A 21701-nucleotide genomic window follows, 5' to 3' on the forward strand; every position below is an offset into this window, starting at 1 on the left:
ATGGAGCATTGTGATGAAAAGAGGCATGGATCATTGTGATGACAAGGTCATGGAATATTGTATAGACAGGTGTCAGGGAGCATTGTGATGACATATATCAGGGTCCATTGTGATGACAATGGCATGGAGCATTGTGATGACAAGGTCATGTAGCATTTTGCTGACAAAGGAATGGAGCACTGTGGGGAAAATATTCATGGAGTAATGTGATGACAGGTGCCATGGGGCATTGTGATGATAAGGGAAGGGAGCACTGTGATGACAAGGTTCTGGAGCATTGTTATGAGAAGACCATGGAGCCTTGTGATGACAAATCTCCTGGAGCATTCTGATGATAAGGGACATGCAACACTGTGATTACAGGGGTCTTGGAGTATTGTGATGACAAGGGCATGGAGCATTGTGATGAGAAGGCCATGGAGCTTTCTGATGACATGCATCATGGCCTTTGTGATGACAAGGGCATGGAGCATTGTGAGTGCAGTGTTCTTGGAGCCTTGTGATGAAAAAGGCATGGATCATTGGGATGAAAAGGGCATGGAGCATTTTCATGCCAGGCTTCAAGGAGCATACTGACGACAAGTGTCAGGGAGCATTTTGATGACAAGTGTATTGAGCATTGTGATGACAAAGGTCATGGAGCATTGGGATGAGAAGACCATGGATAATTGTGATGACGAGCATCATTGAGCATTGTGATGACAAGTGTAATGGAACATTGTGATCGCAAGCATTTGCAGCATTCTGATGAGAGAGGTCATGGAGCATTTTGATTTCATTGTGATGATAATAGCATGAAGCATTATGATGATGGGGATGTTGCACTGTAATGCCAGGGGGCATGGAAGATTTTGATTACAGGGGTCTAGGAGCATAGTGATGACAAGGGCATGGAGCATTGAGATGAGAGGGCCAAGGAGCATTCTGATGACATGAGTCATGGAGCTTTGTGATGACAAGGGAATGGAGCATTGTGATGGCAAGACCATGGAGCATTGTGATGCAAAGACCTTGGATAATTGTGATGATGAGTGTCATGGAGCACTGTAATGACAAGGGGCATGGAGCATTGTGAGGACAGGTGTCATGGAGCATTGTGATAACAGGGGTCATAGAGCATTGTGATGACAAGTGTCATGGAGCATTCTGATGACCATCTTGTGGACTATTGTGATGACAATGGCATGGAGCACTGTGATGAACAAGGCATGGACCATTGTGATGAAAAGTCTACAGATAATGGTGAAGACGAGTGTCATGGGGCGTTGTGATGACAAGTGGGATGGAACATTGTGATCACAAGGTTTTGGAGCATTGTGATGCCAGAGGTCATGGAGCATTTTGATGTCATTGTGATGACAATAGCATGAAGCATTATGATGATGGGGATGGTGCACTGTGATGCCAGGGGGCATGGAGGATTGTGATTACAGGGGTATAGGAGCATCGTGATAAAAGAGGTCATGGAGCATTTTGGTTTCCTTGTGATGATAATAACATGAAGCATTTTGATGATGGTCATGGTGCATTGTGATGAAAGGGTCCATGGAGCATTGAGATGAAAAGGGGCATGGAGCATTGTGATTACAGGGGTCTTGGAGCATTGTGCTGACATGGGCATGGAGCATTGTGATGAGAAGGCCATGGCGGATTCTGATGACATGCGTCATGGAGCTTTGTGATGACAAGGGCATGGAGGACTGTGATGACAAGAGCATGTAACATTATGATGAGAAGCGTCATGGACCATTGTGATGACAAGGACGTTGAGAATTGTGATGACAATGGACATGGAGCATTGGGATGACCAGGGCATGGAGCTTTGTGATGGCAAGACCGTGGAGCATTGTGATGCGAAGACCTTGGATAATTGTGATGACGAGTGTCTTGGAGCACTGTAATGACAAGGGGCATGGAGCATTGTGAGGACATGGGTCATGGAGCATTGTGATGACAAGTGTCATGGAGCATTCTGATGACCATCTTGTGGAGTATTGTGATGACAATGGCATGGAGCATTTTGATGAAAGGGGCAAGGAGCATTGTGATGAAAAGTCCACAGATAATGGTGAAGACGAGCGTCATGGGGCGTTGTGATGACAAGTGTGATGGAACATTGTGATCACAAGGGTTTGGAGCATTGTGATGCCAGAGGTCATGGAGCATTTTGATTTCATTGTGATGACAATAGCATGAAGTATTATGATGATGGGATGGAGTAGTGTGACGCCAGGGTGCATAGACGATTGTGATGACAGGGGTCTAGGAGCATCGTGATGACCAGGGCATTGAGCATCGTGATGAGAAGGCCAAGGAGCATTCTGATGACATGCGTCATGGAGCTTTGTGATGACAAGGGCTTGGAGCATTGTAATTGCAGTGTTCTTGGAACACTGAGATGACAAGTGTCATGGAGCCTTGTGATGACAAGGCCGTGGAATATTGTGATGGCAGTGGTCATGGAGCATTGTTATGACAGGGGTAATTGATCATTGTGATACCAAGGGCATAGAGCATTGGTCTGAGAAGATTCATGGATTATTTTGATGAGAGTGGGCATGGAGCATTGTGATGACAAGGGCAAGGAACATTGTGATACATGGGTCATGGAGGAATGTAATGACTATGGCATGGATCATTGTGATGAGAAGGGCATGGAACATTGTGATGACAAGTGGCATGGAGCTTTGTGATGACAAGGGCACGGAGCAATGTGATGAGAGCTTTCATGGAGCATTGTGATGACAGGGGCATGGATCACTGTGATGCCAAAGGTCATGGAGCTTTGTGATAACAAAGGTCATGAAGCATATTGATGTCAGGGCGTGGTACATTGTGATGAGAAGGGCAGGGAGCATTGTGATGACAAGGTCATGTAACATTTTGATGACAAAGGCATGGTGCATCGTGATGACAAGTGTCAAGGAGCACTGTGATGACAGGCGTCACGATTTACTGTGATTACAGGTTTCATGGAGCATTGAGATGACAATGCTCATGGAGAATTTTGCTGACAAGAGTCCCGGATCATTGTTTTGTCAGGGGTCATGGAGCGTTGTGATGACAGTGGTCATGCAGCATTGTGAGGACAGGGGTCATGGAGCATTGTGATGAAAAGAGGCATGGATCATTGTGATGACAAGGTCATGGAATATTGTATCGACAGGTGTCAGGGAGCATTGTGATGACATATGTCAGGGTCCATTGTGATGACAATGGCATGGAGCATTGTGATGACAAGAGCATGGAACATTGTGATGCCAAGGGTCATTGAGAATTTTGATGACAATGTCGTGAAGCACTGTGATGACAAGCGCATAGAGCTTGCTATGACAAGGGTCAGGGAGCATTGCGATGACAAGTGCATGGAGGATTGTGATGACAAGAACATGTAACATTATGATGAGAAGTGTCATGGACCATAGTGATGACAAGAAGGTGGAGAATTGTGATGACAATGGACATGGAGCATTGGGATGACCAGGGCATGGAGCATTGTGACGGCAAGACCGTGGAGCATTGTGATGAGAAGACCATGGATAATTGTGATGACGAGTGTCTTGGAGCACTGTAATGACAAGGGGCATGGAGCATTGTGAGGACAGCTGTTATGGAGCATTGTGATGATAGGGGTCATGGAGCATTGTGATGACAAGTGTCATGGAGCATTCTGATGACCATCTTGTGGAGTATTGTGATGACAATGGCATGGAGCATTGTGATGAAAAGGGCATGTAGCATTGTGATGAAAAAGGCATGGAGCCTTTTCATGACAGGTTTCAAGGAGCATTCTGACGACACGTATCAGTGAGCATTGTGATGACAAGTGTATTGAGCATTGTGATAACAATGGTCATGAAGCGTTGTGATGGTAATGGCATGGAGCATTGTGATGCCTAGTGTTATGGAGCATTGTGATCACAAGTGTTTGTAGCATTGTGATGACAGGGGTCATGGAGCACTGTGATTTCAAGGAGCATGCAGCATTGTGATGACAAGTGTATGTGGCAATGTGATCCCAAGGTTCATGGAGGAATGTGTTGACAAGCGCATGGAGCATTGTGATGGCAAGTGTATGGGGCAATGTGAATCCAAGTTTCATGGAGGATTGTGATGACAAGCGCATGGAGCATTGTGATGGCAAGTTCATGTAGGATTTTGCTGACAAAGGCATGGAGAATGCTGATTACAGTGGTCATTGAGCATTGGGATGACAAGAGTATGGAGCATTGGCTTAAAATGTTCATGGAGTATTGTGATGACAGGTTTCATGGAGCATTGTGAGGAACAGGGAAAGGAGCATTCTGATGACAAAATCCTGGAGCATTGTGATGAGCAGACCATGGAGCCTTATGATGACAAGTCTCATAGAGCATTCTGAAGAAAAGGGTCATAGAGCATTGTGATGAAAAGGTCATGTAGCATTTTGCTGACAAAGGCATGGAGCATTTTGGGGAAAATATTCATGGTGTAATGTGATGACAAGGGTCATGGAGCATTGTGATGATAAGGGAATGGAACAATGTGATGACAAGTTTCTGGAGCATTGTTATGAGAAGACCATGGAGCCTTGTGAGGACAAATCTCATGGAGCATTCTGATGATAAGGGACATGGAACACTGTGATTACAGGGGTCTTGGAGTATTTTGATGACAAGGGCATGGAGCATTGTGATGAGAAGGCCATGGAGCTTTCTGATGACATGCATCATGGCCTTTGTGATGACAAGGGCATGGAGTATTGTGAGTGCAGTGTTCTTGGAGCCTTGTGATGAAAAGGGCATGGATCATTGTGATGAAAAAGGCATGAAGCCTTGTCATGACAGGCTTCAAGGAGCATACTGACGACAAGTGTCAGGGAGCATTGTGATGACATGAGTATAGAGCATTGTGATGGCAAATTTCATGGAGCATTGTGATGAGAAGACCAAGGATAATTGTGATGATGAGCGTCATTGGGCGTTGTGATGACAAGTGTTATGGAACATTGTGATAAGAAGCGTTTGGAGCATTCTGATGAGAGAGGTCATGGAGCATTTTGATTTCATTGTGATGACAATAACATGAAGCATTATGATGATGGTCATAGTGCATTGTGAATAAAGTGTCCATGGAGTATTGAGATGACAAGGGGCATGGAGCATTGTGATTACAGGGGTTTTGGAGCATTGTGATGACAAGGGCATGGATCATTATGATGACAAGATGAAGGAGAATTGTGAAGGCAGGTGTCAGTGAACATTGTGATGACATATGTCAGGGTCCATTGTGATGACAATGGCATGGAGCATTGTGATGACAAGGACATAGAGCATTGTGATGCCAAGGGCCATTGAGGATTTTGATGACAAGGTCGTGAAGCACTGTGATGACAAGTGCATGGAGCTTGCTATGACAAGGGTCATGGAGCATTGTGATGACAAGTGCATGGAGAATTGTGATGACAAGAGCATGTAACATTATGATGAGAAGTGTCATGGTCCTTTGTGATGACAAGGACGTTGAGAATTGTGATGACAATGGACATGGAGCATTGGGATGACCAGGGCATGGAGCTTTGTAATGGGAAGACCGTGGAGCATTGTGATGCGAAGACCTTGCATAATTGTGACGACGAGTGTCTTGGAGCACTGTAATGACAAGGGGCATCGAGCATTGTGAGGACAGTGTTCATGGAGCATTGTGATGACAAGTGTCATGGAGCATTCTGATGACCATCTTGTGGAGTATTGTGATGACAATGGCATGGAGCATTGTGATGAAAAGGGCATGGAGCATTGTGATGAGAAGTCCACAGATAATGTTGAACACGAGTGTCATGGGGTGTTCTGATGACAAGTGTGATGGAACATTGTCATCATAAGGGTTTGGAACATTTTGATGCCAGAGGTCATGGAGCATTTTGATTTCATTGTGATGACAATAGCATGAAGCATTATGATGATGGGGATGGTGAACTGTGATGCCAGGGAGCATGGAGGATTGTGATTACAGGGGTCTAGGAGCATCGTGATGACAAGTGTATGGAGCATTGTGATGAGAGGGCCAAGGAGCATTCTGATGACATGCGTCATGGAGTTTTGTGATGACAAGGACATGGAGCATTGTAATTGCATGGGTCTTGGGGCATTGAGATGACAAGTGTCATGGAGCCTTGTGATGACAAGGCCGTGGAACATTGTGATGGCCGAAGTCATGGAGCATTGTTATGAGATGCGTAATGGAGCATTGTGATAACAAGGGCATAGAGCATTGGTCTGAGAAGATTCATGGATTATTTTGATGAGAGTGGGCATGGAGCATTGTGATGACAAGGGCAAGGAACATTGTGATACATGGGTCATGGAGGAATGTAATGACTATGGCATGGATCATTGTGATGAGAAGGGCATGGAACATTGTGATGACAAGCGGCATGGAGCTTTGTGATGACAAGGGCACGGAGCAATGTGATGAGAGCTTTCATGGAGCATTGTGATGACAGGGGCATGGATCACTGTGATGCCAAAGGTCATGGAGCTTTGTGATAACAAAGGTCATGAAGCATATTGATGTCAGGGCGTGGTACATTGTGATGAGAAGGGCAGGGAGCATTGTGATGACAAGGTCATGTAACATTTTGATGACAGGCATGGAGCATCGTGATGACAAGTGTCAAGGAGCACTGTGATGACAGGCGTCACGATTTACTGTGATTACAGGTTTCATGGAGCATTGAGATGACAATGCTCATGGAGAATTTTGCTGACAAGAGTCCCGGATCATTGTTTTGTCAGGGGTCATGGAGCGTTGTGATGACAGTGGTCATGCAGCATTGTGAGGACAGGGGTCATGGAGCATTGTGATGAAAAGAGGCATGGATCATTGTGATGACAAGGTCATGGAATATTGTATCGACAGGTGTCAGGGAGCATTGTGATGACATATGTCAGGGTCCATTGTGATGACAATGGCATGGAGCATTGTGATGACAAGAGCATGGAACATTGTGATGCCAAGGGTCATTGAGAATTTTGATGACAATGTCGTGAAGCACTGTGATGACAAGCGCATAGAGCTTGCTATGACAAGGGTCAGGGAGCATTGCGATGACAAGTGCATGGAGGATTGTGATGACAAGAACATGTAACATTATGATGAGAAGTGTCATGGACCATAGTGATGACAAGAAGGTGGAGAATTGTGATGACAATGGACATGGAGCATTGGGATGACCAGGGCATGGAGCATTGTGACGACAAGACCGTGGAGCATTGTGATGAGAAGACCATGGATAATTGTGATGACGAGTGTCTTGGAGCACTGTAATGACAAGGGGCATGGAGCATTGTGAGGACAGCTGTTATGGAGCATTGTGATGATAGGGGTCATGGAGCATTGTGATGACAAGTGTCATGGAGCATTCTGATGACCATCTTGTGGAGTATTGTGATGACAATGGCATGGAGCATTGTGATGAAAAGGGCATGTAGCATTGTGATGAAAAAGGCATGGAGCCTTTTCATGACAGGTTTCAAGGAGCATTCTGACGACACGTATCAGTGAGCATTGTGATGACAAGTGTATTGAGCATTGTGATAACAATGGTCATGAAGCATTGTGATGGCAATGGCATGGAGCATTGTGATGCCTAGTGTTATGGAGCATTGTGATGACAGGGGTCATGGAGCACTGTGATTTCAAGGAGCATGCAGCATTGTGATGACAAGTGTATGTGGCAATGTGATCCCAAGGTTCATGGAGGAATGTGTTGACAAGTGCATGGAGCATTGTGATGGCAAGTTCATGTAGGATTTTGATACAAAGGTATGGAGCATGGTGATTACAGTGGTCATTGAGCATTGGGATGACAAGGGTATGGAGCATTGGGCTTAAAATGTTCATGGAGTATTGTGATGACAGGTTTCATGGAGCATTGTGATGAAAAGGGAAAGGAGCATTGTGATGACAAGATCCTGGAGCATTGTGATGAGTAGACCATGGAGCCTTGTGATGACAAGTCTCATGGAGCATTCTGATGAAACAGGGCATGGAGCATTGTGATGACAAGGTCATGTAGCATTTTGCTGACAAAGGCATGGAGCATTGTGGGGAAAATATTCATGGAGTAATGTGATGACAGGTGTCATGGAGCATTTTGATGATAAGGGAATGGAGCACTGTGAAGACAAGGTTCTGGAGCATTGTTATGAGAAGACCATGGAGCCTTGTGATGACAAATCTCCTGGGGCATTCTGACGATAAGGGGCATGGAACACTGTGATTACAGGGGTCTTGGTGTATTGTGATGACAAGGGCATGGAGCATTGTGATGAGAAGGCCATGGAGCTTTCTGATGACATGCATCATGGCCTTTGTGATGACAAAGGCATGGAGCATTGTGAGTGCAGTGTTCTTGGAGCCTTGTGATTAAAAAGGCATGGATCATTGGGATGAAAAAGGCATGGAGCCTTGTCATGACAGGCTTCAAGGAGCATACTGACGACAAGTGTCAGGGAGCATTTTGATGACAAGTGTAATGAGCATTGTGATGACAATGGTCATGGTGCATTGTGATGAGAAGACCATCGATAATTGTGATGATGAGCGTCATTGAGCGTTGTGATGACACGTGTTATGGAACATTGTGATCACAAGCATTTGGAGCATTCTGATGAGAGAGGTCATGGAGCATTTTGATTTCATTGTGATGACAATAGCATGAAGCATTATGATGATGGGGATGTTGCACTGTGATGCCAGGGGGCATGGAGGATTTTGATTACAGGGGTCTAGGAGCATAGTGATGACAAAGGCATAGAGCATTGTGATGAGAGGGCCAAGGAGCATTCTGATGACATGCGTAATGGAGCTTTGTGATGACAAGGGCATGGAGCATTGTGATGGCAAGACCGTGGAGCATTGTGATGCGAAGACATTGGATAATTGTGATTATGAGTGTCATGGAGCACTGTAGTAACAAGGGGCATGGAGCATTGTGAGGACAGGTGTCACGGAGTATTGTGATAACAGTGGTCATGGAGCATTGTGATGACAAGTGTCATGGAGCATTCTGATGACCATCTTGTGGAGTATTGTGATGACAATGGCATGGAGCATTGTGATGAAAAGGGCATGGAGCACTGTGATGAGAAGTCCACAGATAATGTTGAACACGAGTGTCATGGAGCGTTCTGATGACAAGCGTGATGGAACATTGTGATCACAAGGGTTTGGAACATTTTGATGCCACAGGTCATGGAGCATTTTGATTTCATTGTGAGGACAATAGCATGAAGCATTATGATGATGGGGATGGTGAACTGTCATGCCAGGGAGCATGGAGGATTGCGATTACAGGGGTCTAGGAGCATCGTGATGAGAAGTGTATGGAGCATTGTGATGACAAGGCCGTGGAACATTGTGATGGCCGAAGTCATGGAGCATTGTTATGACATGCGTAATGGAGCATTGTGATGACAAGGGCATAGAGCATTGGTCTGAGAAGATTCATGGGTTATTGTGATGAGAGTGGGCATGGAGCATTGTGATGACAAGGGCAAGAACCATTGTTATACATGGGACATGGAGGAATGTAATGACTATGGCATGGAGCATTGTGATGAGAAGGGCATGGAACATTGTGATGACAAGCGTCATGGAGCTTTGTGATGACAAGGGTACGGAGCAATGCGATGAGAGTTTTCATGGAGCATTGTGATGAAAGTGGCATAGATCACTGTGATGCCAAAGGTCATGGAGCTTTGTGATGACAAAGGTCAGGAAGCATATTGATGTCAGGGCGTGGTACATTGTGATGAGAAAAGCAGGGAGCATTGTGATGACAAGGTCATGTAACATTTGGATGACAAAGGCATGGAGCATCGTGATGACAAGTGTCAAGGAGCACTGTGATGACAGGTGTAACGATTCACTGTGATTACAGGTTTCATGGAGCATTGGGATGACAATGGTCATGGAGAATTTTGCTGACAAGAGTCCCGGATCATTGTTTTGTCAGGGGTCATGGAGCGTTGTGATGACAGTGGTCATGCAGCATTGTGAGGACAGGGCTCATGGAGCATTGTGATGAAAAGAGGCATGGATCATTGTGATGACAAGGTCATGGAATATTGTATCGACAGGTGTCAGGGAGCATTGTGATGACATATATCAGGGTCCATTGTGATGACAATGGCATGGAGCATTGTGATGACAAGGTCATGTAGCATTTTGCTGACAAAGGAATGGAGCACTGTGGGGAAAATATTCATGGAGTAATGTGATGACAGGTGCCATGGGGCATTGTGATGATAAGGGAAGGGAGCACTGTGATGACAAGGTTCTGGAGCATTGTTATGAGAAGACCATGGAGCCTTGTGATGACAAATCTCCTGGAGCATTCTGATGATAAGGGACATGCAACACTGTGATTACAGGGGTCTTGGAGTATTGTGATGACAAGGGCATGGAGCATTGTGATGAGAAGGCCATGGAGCTTTCTGATGACATGCATCATGGCCTTTGTGATGACAAGGGCATGGAGCATTGTGAGTGCAGTGTTCTTGGAGCCTTGTGATGAAAAAGGCATGGATCATTGGGATGAAAAGGGCATGGAGCATTTTCATGCCAGGCTTCAAGGAGCATACTGACGACAAGTGTCAGGGAGCATTTTGATGACAAGTGTATTGAGCATTGTGATGACAAAGGTCATGGAGCATTGGGATGAGAAGACCATGGATAATTGTGATGACGAGCATCATTGAGCATTGTGATGACAAGTGTAATGGAACATTGTGATCGCAAGCATTTGCAGCATTCTGATGAGAGAGGTCATGGAGCATTTTGATTTCATTGTGATGATAATAGCATGAAGCATTATGATGATGGGGATGTTGCACTGTAATGCCAGGGGGCATGGAAGATTTTGATTACAGGGGTCTAGGAGCATAGTGATGACAAGGGCATGGAGCATTGAGATGAGAGGGCCAAGGAGCATTCTGATGACATGAGTCATGGAGCTTTGTGATGACAAGGGAATGGAGCATTGTGATGGCAAGACCATGGAGCATTGTGATGCGAAGACCTTGGATAATTGTGATGATGAGTGTCATGGAGCACTGTAATGACAAGGGGCATGGAGCATTGTGAGGACAGGTGTCATGGAGCATTGTGATAACAGGGGTCATAGAGCATTGTGATGACAAGTGTCATGGAGCATTCTGATGACCATCTTGTGGACTATTGTGATGACAATGGCATGGAGCACTGTGATGAACAAGGCATGGACCATTGTGATGAAAAGTCTACAGATAATGGTGAAGACGAGTGTCATGGGGCGTTGTGATGACAAGTGGGATGGAACATTGTGATCACAAGGTTTTGGAGCATTGTGATGCCAGAGGTCATGGAGCATTTTGATTTCATTGTGATGACAATAGCATGAAGCATTATGATGATGGGGATGGTGCACTGTGATGCCAGGGGGCATGGAGGATTGTGATTACAGGGGTATAGGAGCATCGTGATAAAAGAGGTCATGGAGCATTTTGGTTTCCTTGTGATGATAATAACATGAAGCATTTTGATGATGGTCATGGTGCATTGTGATGAAAGGGTCCATGGAGCATTGAGATGAAAAGGGGCATGGAGCATTGTGATTACAGGGGTCTTGGAGCATTGTGCTGACATGGGCATGGAGCATTGTGATGAGAAGGCCATGGCGGATTCTGATGACATGCGTCATGGAGCTTTGTGATGACAAGGGCATGGAGGACTGTGATGACAAGAGCATGTAACATTATGATGAGAAGCGTCATGGACCATTGTGATGACAAGGACGTTGAGAATTGTGATGACAATGGACATGGAGCATTGGGATGACCAGGGCATGGAGCTTTGTGATGGCAAGACCGTGGAGCATTGTGATGCGAAGACCTTGGATAATTGTGATGACGAGTGTCTTGGAGCACTGTAATGACAAGGGGCATGGAGCATTGTGAGGACATGGGTCATGGAGCATTGTGATGACAAGTGTCATGGAGCATTCTGATGACCATCTTGTGGAGTATTGTGATGACAATGGCATGGAGCATTTTGATGAAAGGGGCAAGGAGCATTGTGATGAAAAGTCCACAGATAATGGTGAAGACGAGCGTCATGGGGCGTTGTGATGACAAGTGTGATGGAACATTGTGATCACAAGGGTTTGGAGCATTGTGATGCCAGAGGTCATGGAGCATTTTGATTTCATTGTGATGACAATAGCATGAAGTATTATGATGATGGGATGGAGTAGTGTGACGCCAGGGTGCATAGACGATTGTGATGACAGGGGTCTAGGAGCATCGTGATGACCAGGGCATTGAGCATCGTGATGAGAAGGCCAAGGAGCATTCTGATGACATGCGTCATGGAGCTTTGTGATGACAAGGGCTTGGAGCATTGTAATTGCAGTGTTCTTGGAACACTGAGATGACAAGTGTCATGGAGCCTTGTGATGACAAGGCCGTGGAACATTGTGATGGCCGAAGTCATGGAGCATTGTTATGACATGCGTAATGGAGCATTGTGATACCAAGGGCATAGAGCATTGGTCTGAGAAGATTCATGGATTATTTTGATGAGAGTGGGCATGGAGCATTGTGATGACAAGGGCAAGGAACATTGTGATACATGGGTCATGGAGGAATGTAATGACTATGGCATGGATCATTGTGATGAGAAGGGCATGGAACATTGTGATGACAAGCGGCATGGAGCTTTGTGATGACAAGGGCACGGAGCAATGTGATGAGAGCTTTCATGGAGCATTGTGATGACAGGGGCATGGATCACTGTGATGCCAAAGGTCATGGAGCTTTGTGATAACAAAGGTCATGAAGCATATTGATGTCAGGGCGTGGTACATTGTGATGAGAAGGGCAGGGAGCATTGTGATGACAAGGTCATGTAACATTTTGATGACAAAGGCATGGAGCATCGTGATGACAAGTGTCAAGGAGCACTGTGATGACAGGCGTCACGATTTACTGTGATTACAGGTTTCATGGAGCATTGAGATGACAATGCTCATGGAGAATTTTGCTGACAAGAGTCCCGGATCATTGTTTTGTCAGGGGTCATGGAGCGTTGTGATGACAGTGGTCATGCAGCATTGTGAGGTTAGGGGTCATGGAGCATTGTGATGAAAAGAGGCATGGATCATTGTGATGACAAGGTCATGGAATATTGTATCGACAGGTGTCAGGGAGCATTGTGATGACATATGTCAGGGTCCATTGTGATGACAATGGCATGGAGCATTGTGATGACAAGAGCATGGAACATTGTGATGCCAAGGGTCATTGAGAATTTTGATGACAATGTCGTGAAGCACTGTGATGACAAGCGCATAGAGCTTGCTATGACAAGGGTCAGGGAGCATTGCGATGACAAGTGCATGGAGGATTGTGATGACAAGAACATGTAACATTATGATGAGAAGTGTCATGGACCATAGTGATGACAAGAAGGTGGAGAATTGTGATGACAATGGACATGGAGCATTGGGATGACCAGGGCATGGAGCATTGTGACGGCAAGACCGTGGAGCATTGTGATGAGAAGACCATGGATAATTGTGATGACGAGTGTCTTGGAGCACTGTAATGACAAGGGGCATGGAGCATTGTGAGGACAGCTGTTATGGAGCATTGTGATGATAGGGGTCATGGAGCATTGTGATGACAAGTGTCATGGAGCATTCTGATGACCATCTTGTGGAGTATTGTGATGACAATGGCATGGAGCATTGTGATGAAAAGGGCATGTAGCATTGTGATGAAAAAGGCATGGAGCCTTTTCATGACAGGTTTCAAGGAGCATTCTGACGACACGTATCAGTGAGCATTGTGATGACAAGTGTATTGAGCATTGTGATAACAATGGTCATGAAGCATTGTGATGGCAATGGCATGGAGCATTGTGATGCCTAGTGTTATGGAGCATTGTGATCACAAGTGTTTGTAGCATTGTGATGACAGGGGTCATGGAGCACTGTGATTTCAAGGAGCATGCAGCATTGTGATGACAAGTGTATGTGGCAATGTGATCCCAAGGTTCATGGAGGAATGTGTTGACAAGCGCATGGAGCATTGTGATGGCAAGTGTATGGGGCAATGTGAATCCAAGTTTCATGGAGGATTGTGATGACAAGCGCATGGAGCATTGTGATGGCAAGTTCATGTAGGATTTTGCTGACAAAGGCATGGAGAATGCTGATTACAGTGGTCATTGAGCATTGGGATGACAAGAGTATGGAGCATTGGCTTAAAATGTTCATGGAGTATTGTGATGACAGGTTTCATGGAGCATTGTGAGGAACAGGGAAAGGAGCATTCTGATGACAAAATCCTGGAGCATTGTGATGAGCAGACCATGGAGCCTTATGATGACAAGTCTCATAGAGCATTCTGAAGAAAAGGGTCATAGAGCATTGTGATGACAAGGTCATGTAGCATTTTGCTGACAAAGGCATGGAGCATTTTGGGGAAAATATTCATGGTGTAATGTGATGACAAGGGTCATGGAGCATTGTGATGATAAGGGAATGGAACAATGTGATGACAAGTTTCTGGAGCATTGTTATGAGAAGACCATGGAGCCTTGTGAGGACAAATCTCATGGAGCATTCTGATGATAAGGGACATGGAACACTGTGATTACAGGGGTCTTGGAGTATTTTGATGACAAGGGCATGGAGCATTGTGATGAGAAGGCCATGGAGCTTTCTGATGACATGCATCATGGCCTTTGTGATGACAAGGGCATGGAGTATTGTGAGTGCAGTGTTCTTGGAGCCTTGTGATGAAAAGGGCATGGATCATTGTGATGAAAAAGGCATGAAGCCTTGTCATGACAGGCTTCAAGGAGCATACTGACGACAAGTGTCAGGGAGCATTGTGATGACATGAGTATAGAGCATTGTGATGGCAAATTTCATGGAGCATTGTGATGAGAAGACCAAGGATAATTGTGATGATGAGCGTCATTGGGCGTTGTGATGACAAGTGTTATGGAACATTGTGATAAGAAGCGTTTGGAGCATTCTGATGAGAGAGGTCATGGAGCATTTTGATTTCATTGTGATGACAATAACATGAAGCATTATGATGATGGTCATAGTGCATTGTGAATAAAGTGTCCATGGAGTATTGAGATGACAAGGGGCATGGAGCATTGTGATTACAGGGGTTTTGGAGCATTGTGATGACAAGGGCATGGATCATTATGATGACAAGATGAAGGAGAATTGTGAAGGCAGGTGTCAGTGAACATTGTGATGACATATGTCAGGGTCCATTGTGATGACAATGGCATGGAGCATTGTGATGACAAGGACATAGAGCATTGTGATGCCAAGGGCCAATGAGGATTTTGATGACAAGGTCGTGAAGCACTGTGATGACAAGTGCATGGAGCTTGCTATGACAAGGGTCATGGAGCATTGTGATGACAAGTGCATGGAGAATTGTGATGACAAGAGCATGTAACATTATGATGAGAAGTGTCATGGTCCTTTGTGATGACAAGGACGTTGAGAATTGTGATGACAATGGACATGGGGCATTGGGATGACCAGGGCATGGAGCTTTGTAATGGGAAGACCGTGGAGCATTGTGATGCGAAGACCTTGCATAATTGTGATGACGAGTGTCTTGGAGCACTGTAATGACAAGGGGCATCGAGCATTGTGAGGACAGTGTTCATGGAGCATTGTGATGACAAGTGTCATGGAGCATTCTGATGACCATCTTGTGGAGTATTGTGATGACAATGGCATGGAGCATTGTGATGAAAAGGGCATGGAGCATTGTGATGAGAAGTCCACAGATAATGTTGAACACGAGTGTCATGGGGTGTTCTGATGACAAGTGTGATGGAACATTGTGATCATAAGGGTTTGGAACATTTTGATGCCAGAGGTCATGGAGCATTTTGATTTCATTGTGATGACAATAGCATGAAGCATTATGATGATGGGGATGGTGAACTGTGATGCCAGGGAGCATGGAGGATTGTGATTACAGGGGTCTAGGAGCATCGTGATGACAAGTGTATGGAGCATTGTGATGAGAGGGCCAAGTAGCATTCTGATGACATGCGTCATGGAGTTTTGTGATGACAAGGACATGGAGCATTGTAATTGCATGGGTCTTGGGCATTGTGATGACAAGTGTCATGGAGCCTTGTGATGACAAGGCCGTGGAACATTGTGATGGCCGAAGTCATGGAGCATTGTTATGACATGCGTAATGGAGCATTGTGATAACAAGGGCATAGAGCATTGGTCTGAGAAGATTCATGGATTATTTTGATGAGAGTGGGCATGGAGCATTGTGATGACAAGGGCAAGGAACATTGTGATACATGGGTCATGGAGGAATGTAATGACTATGGCATGGATCATTGTGATGAGAAGGGCATGGAACATTGTGATGACAAGTGGCATGGAGCTTTGTGATGACAAGGGCACGGAGCAATGTGATGAGAGCTTTCATGGAGCATTGTGATGACAGGGGCATGGATCACTGTGATGCCAAAGGTCATGGAGCTTTGTGATAACAAAGGTCATGAAGCATATTGATGTCAGGGCGTGGTACATTGTGATGAGAAGGGCAGGGAGCATTGTGATGACAAGGTCATGTAACATTTTGATGACAAAGGCATGGTGCATCGTGATGACAAGTGTCAATGAGCACTGTGATGACAGGCGTCACGATTTACTGTGATTACAGGTTTCATGGAGCATTGAGATGACAATGCTAATGGAGAATTTTGCTGACAAGAGTCCCGGATCATTGTTTTGTCAGGGGTCATGGAGCGTTGTGATGACAGTGGTCATGCAGCATTGTGAGGACAGGGGTCATGGAGCATTGTGATGAAAAGAGGCATGGATCATTGTGATGACAAGGTCATGGAATATTGTATCGACAGGTGTCAGGGAGCATTGTGATGACATATGTCAGGGTCCATTGTGATGACAATGGCATGGAGCATTGTGATGACAAGAGCATGGAACATTGTGATGCCAAGGGTCATTGAGAATTTTGATGACAATGTCGTGAAGCACTGTGATGACAAGCGCATAGAGCTTGCTATGACAAGGGTCAGGGAGCATTGCGATGACAAGTGCATGGAGGATTGTGATGACAAGAACATGTAACATTATGATGAGAAGTGTCATGGACCATAGTGATGACAAGAAGGTGGAGAATTGTGATGACAATGGACATGGAGCATTGGGATGACCAGGGCATGGAGCATTGTGACGGCAAGACCGTGGAGCATTGTGATGAGAAGACCATGGATAATTGTGATGACGAGTGTCTTGGAGCACTGTAATGACAAGGGGCATGGAGCATTGTGAGGACAGCTGTTATGGAGCATTGTGATGATAGGGGTCATGGAGCATTGTGATGACAAGTGTCATGGAGCATTCTGATGACCATCTTGTGGAGTATTGTGATGACAATGGCATGGAGCATTGTGATGAAAAGGGCATGTAGCATTGTGATGAAAAAGGCATGGAGCCTTTTCATGACAGGTTTCAAGGAGCATTCTGACGACACGTATCAGTGAGCATTGTGATGACAAGTGTATTGAGCATTGTGATAACAATGGTCATGAAGCATTGTGATGGCAATGGCATGGAGCATTGTGATGCCTAGTGTTATGGAGCATTGTGATCACAAGTGTTTGTAGCATTGTGATGACAGGGGTCATGGAGCACTGTGATTTCAAGGAGCATGCAGCATTGTGATGACAAGTGTATGTGGCAATGTGATCCCAAGGTTCATGGAGGAATGTGTTGACAAGTGCATGGAGCATTGTGATGGCAAGTTCATGTAGGATTTTGATACAAAGGTATGGAGCATGGTGATTACAGTGGTCATTGAGCATTGGGATGACAAGGGTATGGAGCATTGGGCTTAAAATGTTCATGGAGTATTGTGATGACAGGTTTCATGGAGCATTGTGATGAAAAGGGAAAGGAGCATTGTGATGACAAGATCCTGGAGTATTGTGATGAGTAGACCATGGAGCCTTGTGATGACAAGTCTCATGGAGCATTCTGATGAAACAGGGCATGGAGCATTGTGATGGCAAGGTCATGTAGCATTTTGCTGACAAAGGCATGGAGCATTGTGGGGAAAATATTCATGGAGTAATGTGATGACAGGTGTCATGGAGCATTTTGATGATAAGGGAATGGAGCACTGTGAAGACAAGGTTCTGGAGCATTGTTATGAGAAGAACATGGAGCCTTGTGATGACAAATCTCCTGGGGCATTCTGACGATAATGGGCATGGAACACTGTGATTACAAGGTTCTTGGAGTATTGTGATGACAAGGGCATGGAGCATTGTGATGAGAAGGCCATGGAGCTTTCTGATGACATGCATCATGGCCTTTGTGATGACAAGAGCATGGAGCATTGTGAGTGCAGTGTTCTTGGAGCCTTGTGATTAAAAAGGCATGGATCATTGGGATGAAAAAGGCATGGAGCCTTGTCATGACAGGCTTCAAGGAGCATACTGACGACAAGTGTCAGGGAGCAATTTGATGACAAGTGTAATGAGCATTGTGATGACAATGGTCATGGTGCATTGTGATGAGAAGACCATCGATAATTGTGATGATGAGCGTCATTGAGCGTTGTGATGACAAGTGTTATGGAACATTGTGATCACAGGCATTTGGAGCATTCTGATGAGAGAGGTCATGGAGCATTTTGATTTCATTGTAATGACAATAGCATGAAGCATTATGATGATGGGGATGTTGCACTGTGATGCCAGGGGGCATGGAGGATTTTGATTACAGGGGTCTAGGAGCATAGTGATGACAAAGGCATAGAGCATTGTGATGAGAGGGCCAAGGAGCATTCTGATGACATGCGTAATGGAGCTTTGTGATGACAAGGGCATGGAGCATTGTGATGGCAAGACCGTGGAGCATTGTGATGCGAAGACCTTGGATAATTGTGATTATGAGTGTCATGGAGCACTGTAGTAACAAGGGGCATGGAGCATTGTGAGGACAGGTGTCACGGAGTATTGTGATAACAGTGGTCATGGAGCATTGTGATGACAAGTGTCATGGAGCATTCTGATGACCATCTTGTGTAGTATTGTGATGACAATGGCATGGAGCATTGTGATGAAAAGGGCATGGAGCACTGTGATGAGAAGTCCACAGATAATGTTGAACACGAGTGTCATGGAGCGTTCTGATGACAAGCGTGATGGAACATTGTGATCACAAGGGTTTGGAACATTTTGATGCCAGAGGTCATGGAGCATTTTGATTTCATTGTGAGGACAATAGCATGAAGCATTATGATGATGGGGATGGTGAACTGTCATGCCAGGGAGCATGGAGGATTGCGATTACAGGGGTCTAGGAGCATCGTGATGAGAAGTGTATGGAGCATTGTGATGACAAGGCCGTGGAACATTGTGATGGCCGAAGTCATGGAGCATTGTTATGACATGCGTAATGGAGCATTGTGATGACAAGGGCATAGAGCATTGGTCTGAGAAGATTCATGGGTTATTGTGATGAGAGTGGGCATGGAGCATTGTGATGACAAGGGCAAGAACCATTGTTATACATGGGACATGGAGGAATGTAATGACTATGGCATGGAGCATTGTGATGAGAAGGGCATGGAACATTGTGATGACAAGCGTCATGGAGCTTTGTGATGACAAGGGTACGGAGCAATGCGATGAGAGTTTTCATGGAGCATTGTGATGAAAGTGGCATAGATCACTGTGATGCCAAAGGTCATGGAGCTTTGTGATGACAAAGGTCAGGAAGCATATTGATGTCAGGGCGTGGTACCTTGTGATGAGAAAAGGAGGGAGCATTGTGATGACAAGGTCATGTAACATTTGGATGACAAAGGCATGGAGCATCGTGATGACAAGTGTCAAGGAGCACTGTGATGACAGGTGTAACGATTCACTGTGATTACAGGTTTCATGGAGCATTGGGATGACAATGGTCATGGAGAATTTTGCTGACAAGAGTCCCGGATCATTGTTTTGTCAGGGGTCATGGAGCGTTGTGATGACAGTGGTCATGCAGCATTGTGAGGACAGGGCTCATGGAGCATTGTGATGAAAAGAGGCATGGATCATTGTGATGACAAGGTCATGGAATATTGTATAGACAGGTGTCAGGGAGCATTGTGATGACATATATCAGGGTCCATTGTGATGACAATGGCATGGAGCATTGTGATGACAAGATCATGTAGCATTTTGCTGACAAAGGAATGGAGCACTGTGGGGAAAATATTCATGGAGTAATGTGATGACAGGTGCCATGGGGCATTGTGATGATAAGGGAATGGAGCACTGTGATGACAAGGTTCTGGAGCATTGTTATGAGAAGACCATGGAGCCTTGTGATGACAAATCTCCTGGAGCATTCTGATGATAAGGGACATGCAAAACTGTGATTACAGGGGTCTTGGAGTATTGTGATGACAAGGGCATGGAGCATTGTGATGAGAAGGCCATGGAGCTTTCTGATGACATGCATCATGGCCTTTGTGATGACAAGGGCATGGAGCATTGTGAGTGCAGTGTTCTTGGAGCCTTGTGATGAAAAAGGCATGGATCATTGGGATGAAAAGGGCATGGAGCATTTTCATGCCAGGCTTCAAGGAGCATACTGACGACAAGTGTCAGGGAGCATTTTGATGACAAGTGTATTGAGCATTGTGATGACAAAGGTCATGGAGCATTGGGATGAGAAGACCATGGATAATTGTGATGACGAGCATCATTGAGCATTGTGATGACAAGTGTAATGGAACATTGTGATCACAAGCATTTGCAGCATTCTGATGAGAGAGGTCATGGAGCATTTTGATTTCATTGTGATGATAATAGCATGAAGCATTATGATGATGGGGATGTTGCACTGTAATGCCAGGGGGCATGGAAGATTTTGATTACAGGGGTCTAGGAGCATAGTGATGACAAGGGCATGGAGCATTGAGATGAGAGGGCCAAGGAGCATTCTGATGACATGAGTCATGGAGCTTTGTGATGACAAGGGAATGGAGCATTGTGATGGCAAGACCATGGAGCATTGTGATGCGAAGACCTTGGATAATTGTGATGATGAGTGTCATGGAGCACTGTAATGACAAGGGGCATGGAGCATTGTGAGGACAGGTGTCATGGAGCATTGTGATAACAGGGGTCATAGAGCATTGTGATGACAAGTGTCATGGAGCATTCTGATGACCATCTTGTGGACTATTGTGATGACAATGGCATGGAGCACTGTGATGAACAAGGCATGGAGCATTGTGATGAAAAGTCTACAGATAATGGTGAAGACGAGTGTCATGGGGCGTTGTGATGACAAGTGGGATAGAACATTGTGATCACAAGGTTTTGGAGCATTGTGATGCCAGAGGTCATGGAACATTTTGATTTCATTGTGATGACAATAGCATGAAGCATTATGATGATGGGGATGGTGCACTGTGATGCCAGGGGGCATGGAGGATTGTGATTACAGGGGTATAGGAGCATCGTGATAAAAGAGGTCATGGAGCATTTTGGTTTCCTTGTGATGATAATAACATGAAGCATTTTGATGATGGTCATGGTGCATTGTGATGAAAGGGTCCATGGAGCATTGAGATGAAAAG

The sequence above is a fragment of the Mesoplodon densirostris genome, assembly GCF_025265405.1.
Source record: "Mesoplodon densirostris isolate mMesDen1 chromosome Y unlocalized genomic scaffold, mMesDen1 primary haplotype SUPER_Y_unloc_1, whole genome shotgun sequence".
NCBI classification, from domain to species: Eukaryota; Metazoa; Chordata; class Mammalia; order Artiodactyla; family Ziphiidae; genus Mesoplodon; species Mesoplodon densirostris.